Source organism: Triticum dicoccoides, chromosome 5A (genome assembly GCF_002162155.2).
Source record: "Triticum dicoccoides isolate Atlit2015 ecotype Zavitan chromosome 5A, WEW_v2.0, whole genome shotgun sequence".
Taxonomy (NCBI): domain Eukaryota; kingdom Viridiplantae; phylum Streptophyta; class Magnoliopsida; order Poales; family Poaceae; genus Triticum; species Triticum dicoccoides.
The window spans coordinates 250,768,326-250,773,855 of record NC_041388.1 but is presented as its reverse complement, the minus strand read 5'-3'; positions in this window follow the sequence as shown (position 1 = coordinate 250,773,855).

The following is a 5,530-nucleotide window of genomic DNA, read 5'->3' as shown; positions in this document are numbered from 1 at the left end:
TTCACTAGGCGGTCGCCGCCAACAGGGAAGCCTGTTATCCAATAGAGAAGTGTGTTACCTTCTGCGATTACTACTCGATCCTCTGTTCGGCCTTTCTCAAAACCGAACAGAGTCTCAGGGGCTACTATCTATATATAGGCATATTTCATTATATGAAAAGCATCTAAGAGTATTACGTCACATACCTCGAAGCCTGTTAGCAGGCTGGTGAAGGCTTTGTTCAGCCTGCTCTTTGCAGACTGAACCTTCTCAACCACCGCGCCCATCAGGGTGCGGTGCTCCTCCACGATGGCAGCACGTCGTAGTGCCTCCACAAGAGTATTCCCCGCCTCCAGATTAGTGCAGGTCGCCGTCGGAGTCGACGCTCCCCCCTCCTTCAAAGGGGGTTGCTCGCTCGATTTCGAAGCCATATGGGTCTCCGGAATAATGTTCGGCTGGGGGCCGGACTGGTCAGGGCCCCCGCCGTCGGTCTCCATGGGGGTTGCACCCCATGTTCTCGGCAGCTGAGGCCTCACCCTCGGGTGCCGTCGTGGCAGCCTCGCCCACCCCTCCGCGGCTTGGAGAGGTCCTTCGGGACAACACCTTGGTGTCATCCGCGATGATGGGCGGAGAGGCTCGCGGAGGCATCTTGCTCTCTGCCATCTTTGGTGGTAGGGAACTCCCCTCAGATAACAAAGGATGGGGGAGGTCGCGAGCAGGGCTGAAATACACACAACATAATATGTTATTTTGAAAACATAAAGGAACGAATACTTGTAATGTATCTTTTAATATGTACGACGTGACCAGGGGCTTCGCCCTGGAAGGCCTTTGGGGATGGGTTCGGCATCTGAATCCGAACCATCCGAGAGGGTTATCTTCCGGGTCTATGGAGGCTGCCCTTTTCTTTTTCCTCCCTTTGAGGGGAGAGTCACTTTCCACCTCCTCCTCCTCTTCGTCTTCATCTCCCTCGTGGGAGGAGGGGACTTCGGTCTCTCCGGATACTGCGTCCGAAGTACCCTTATGGCGGAGGCCGCCCTTGGCCTCCTTGCTCTTCTTCTTGGCCTTCTTCTCTGGCGCCTGATAGGGCGCCAGAACCAGCATCTTCGTAAGCTAGGGCGTGGCCGGATCTTCAGGCAGCGGTGCCGTACACTTAATCCTCTCCGCCTTTGCTATCCAGCCATGTGAGAGGGACGAAAAACTCATTATGACTAAGGATTATGTACCAAAGGTATGTTCGGGAATAACACACTTATCGGAGTGGCCGGATTCCCACTGTCAAGGCCGATGTCTTCGGTCTTCTTCAGCCATGTTTTCTGGGCCTTGAAGAGAAGCTTCCAGATCTCTTCGTGTGTTGTGCCGAAGAAGCGCTGCAGGATCCGTGGGCCTTCCGGATTGAACTCACACGTGTGGAGAGACCGAAGTTGGCAAGGGAGGATCCGGCGGAAGAGCATCACTTGAATCACGTTAGTGAGACTAGTGTTCTTGGTTATCATGTTTGTGATGCACTTTTGCAGCATCAGCACTTCTGCGGTCGACCCCTAGTCGAGACCCTTGTTGGTCCACGACGCGAGCCGCATAGGGGGTCCAAATCTGAACTCGGGAGTAGCGGCCCACCTGGCGCCGTGAGGTTCAGTGATGTAGAACCACTCATGTTGCCACACCTTGACGGTCTCCACGAAGGCCCCTTTAGGCCAAGTGGTGTTGGGGAGCTTGCTCACCATGGCGCCGCTGAGTCCGCATGCTACCCGTCGACCACCTTCGGCTTCACATTGAAGACTTTTAGCCATAGGCCGAAGTGTGGGGGATGTGGAGTAGCGCCTCGCACATGACGATAAACGCTGAGATGTGGAGGAAAGAATTTGGGGCTAGATCATGGAAGTCTAGCCCGTAATAGAACATGAGGCCGCAGAAAAAGGGGTGAAGGGGAAACCCTATTCCGTGAAGTAAGTGAGGGATGAACACAACCCTTTCGCCGGGCTCAGGGGTGGGGATAACTTGCTCCTTGGCAGGGAGCCTGTGTGCGATGTCCGCAGACAGGTACCCCGCCTCCCGGAGCTCCTTGACATCCTTCTCCGTGATGGAGGAGGCCTCCCACTTGCCCTTTGAGCCAGATCCAGACATGACTGGAGAGGTTGGTAGCGGTGGGAAAGATTGAAGCTTGGGCGCTGGAGCTTGAGGATGGGAAAGCAGGAGAAGGAAGAAGGTGTGGGGAGAAAAAGGGATCTTTATCCACTTATATAAGGAGTGAATATCAAGCCCCCCCCCCTCAAGCCTTAAAACTCGCCTATTCCCAAGGGGTCGTGTGAATGGCACGGTTGGATTACCCAAAACCGTATTAATGAGGATCCCGCGATAATCGGGCACGATCTCTGTTTTGTCAAGATGTGTCAATAGAGGCCGCGCCTCGAAACGCGAAGCGGGAGTCAAAAAACAGTTTGAAATGTTAAAGAGGCCATACATGGCGTTTCGCCAAAAAAGTTGTCAGTTGACAGACATTATTTTGATTAAATATTTTGCCTTCATGGTTGAGGGTTGTGACTGTCATGCAGAGCCCGATACAGTTCTTTTATTCAGAAGATTGCTTTGAAGTATTCGGGAGGAGGAACCCACCTTACAATGTCGAAGACAATCTGCGTGCCGAACATATCGTCATTGAAGACTGGTTCAGGGGCTACCAAGGGAGTCCTGGATTAAGGGGTCCTCGGGTGTCCGGGCTGTGTGATATGGTCGGACTGATGGGCCGTGAAGATACAAGATAGAAGACCTTTCCCCGTGTACGGATAGGACTCTCCTATGCATGGATGACAAGATTGGCGTCCAGATGTATAATTTCCTTCTTCTGCAAGCCGACTCTGTACAACCCTAGGCCCCTCCGGTGTCTATATAAATCGGAGGGTTTAGTGCGTAGAGGCTATCAGAATTGACATAGGCTAGACAGCTAGGGTTTAGCCACTACGATCTTGAGGTAGATCAAATCTTGTAACCCCTATACTCATGAAAGACAATCAAGCAGGAAGTAGGGTTTTACCTCCATTAAGAGGGCCCGAACCTGGGTAAACATTATGCCCCCTTTGTCCCCCGTTATCTTTGATCCTCAGACGCACAGTTCGGGACCCCCTAGCCGAGATCGATCGGTTTTGACACCGATAGTGGGGGCATCCCACTCCCCGTCGTGCGCCACGCGCCAAGCCTGGCCCATAGGCGGTTGGGCCCCATGCCGCTTTGCCCCTTCTCCTTGACTCCGCCTCCGAGCAAGGCCATGCACATTGTGGGCTCAGGGGCTAATGTCGGGGCTCTAGGAGCGGGGGTACCCAGGCCCATCTGTCTGCGGCCCATCGCGTGGCATTGTTAAAGGCCCGGTATGGCCCAGCGCTAGGACTTCGTGAGCAAGAACCTCGAGAGGGCCTCTGCCTCGCAAGGCAAACTACAATAAGGCCTATTGAGGGCCTCCTGTAGGGTGGTCTCCTGAGGCCGCCTCACGAGCCCCCCGCCCCCCCGAGGGGCGGATACTTCTATACTCGCCACCCAACCTCACGAGGCACATGGTGACGTGAGCCATGACGAGCGGAGCCATGAGGGTGCCAACGGGCGTAGGCAAGGACACTTTCCTCTTTGGTGCTAAGGAGGCAAGGATGTACGCGGGTTCCCAAGGAATCCTCCAAAAGTTTCCATTCCAGTGCAATGAGACCAAGACCACGGACTCGTCGGGACGAGGGTCATTACCGAGCCCACCTGCGAGTCATGATCAGAAGCTTTGCAGGCAAAGACTACCTTTAGTCAGGATAAGGTGTACTACTATCCCTCTTCAAAATGGGCCGTTGTGGTATCCCTTCCCGCCTAGAGCCTTGGGGGAAGAGGACCGAGCGAGTATAAGGATAGGCTAGGCTCCACCGTCGAGAGGAGAGAGCCCATTTGATCCATTCACCCCTCGAGCCCTCGCGAGGCAACTCAACCTTGTACTAGTTCGTACTCATCCTCCTCGCGAGGAAATCCACCACAAACAGGAGTAGGGTCTTACACCGCAAGGTGGCCTGAACCTAGGTAAATCATCGTGTTCATTTCTTCTTCCGTTCGCTCAAGCACGACGGAGCTAGGCCGTGAGGCAGTGGGCAGCAAGCCATAGCCCATCGGAGCCCTTCATGCACGCCCCAGAGTTCAAACCTTGTTTTGGGTCTGCGGAGCCCCGATTCTGACGTTGACCTCCACCTACCGTCCGCCTTGCTCACAACTTCTCCATTAATGGCAGTCGAGCCATTCTTTTAACATGTGGTTAATGCACCTGGACAGAGGGTGTTTGGTTGTGATCCCATGGCCCCGCTCAACGTTAGCATTGTTTTGTTCTTGCCTCAGTGAGAACATGAATTTAGCCTATTTTTGACTCGTATACATGTACCTACGAGGTTACGAACAAAATAATACAATGACAAATTTACAGGCAACGGATAATAATTGTCTTACATATTTCGGATAATTTAAAATGCCACATATCATCATGCCGCGCGTGCTCTACTAGCGGTTGGGGCCGACACACGATCACGTTGGGGGCCCCATATGTATGCGATTGCGCCGCGCGCGTCGCCACGACGCAGTTACGTGCGACACGATGGAGTTACGCGCTACAAAAACTACCATCCAGGCGTGCCGATATTCTAGGCCGTCCGACTTCCTCATTAACTTCTGCGGCCATTATAACCTTAGTCTCTTCAACCTTTCAATTGCACCCGACAACACAACAAGCACACCCACGATGACACATACAGAGAGAATATCTAGAGGCGCTCCAATGGAGTTCGGTGTGCATCGTGTGGACACCCATGTGAGGGGTAAGGACCTCTTGATGGTGTGCACCATCGACCCAGCCGTCGTGGAGGACTCCATCAACATCATGGAGCAGTCCTCGCCGAGGATGACAAGTATAGAGAGGTCAGCATCGACCTCCAGTACACCAACAGTCCTTCCGGGAAAGATCAGAAGGTTATCGTCGCCCAGTTGTGTGTGCGTCATCACATCCTCATCTACCACTACTGCCTGACCACAAAGCCTTGCAAGTGTTTCACTAGGTTTGTCAACAGTTCCAATTACAAGTTTGCTACGCTGGAGATTGCCGATGATGTAAAAGCGCTCGAGGTTTCGGACTTGGCCTGACAGAAGCTTGTCGAAATCCATGGTCACTACAGGGTCTAGGGCAGCACAAAGAAGGACCCCCTTGTTGACCTCGCCTCGTCCATCATCGACCCCACCTACAAAAACATGAAGGAAGATGGCAAGAAAAACCCTGCAGCCTGGCACGATGCCTGGGTGAGGAGATTGGATGAAGGTCATCTCAAGTTCGCGGCCAAGAACATGTACACATGCTACAAGATGCACAAGAGAATCGTTCACATGAGGGAGTGCCTCCTTTCTGTAATCGACAAGGGATCAAGCCACCAGCAGAGCAGTGGCGGCAAGCGTCACAATAAGAAGTAGATGATGATTAGATGACCGTTTATCCTAGTTAATTATGTATGCAATTGTTTAATTTGTTGTGTGCAAATGTCATGTGTGTACT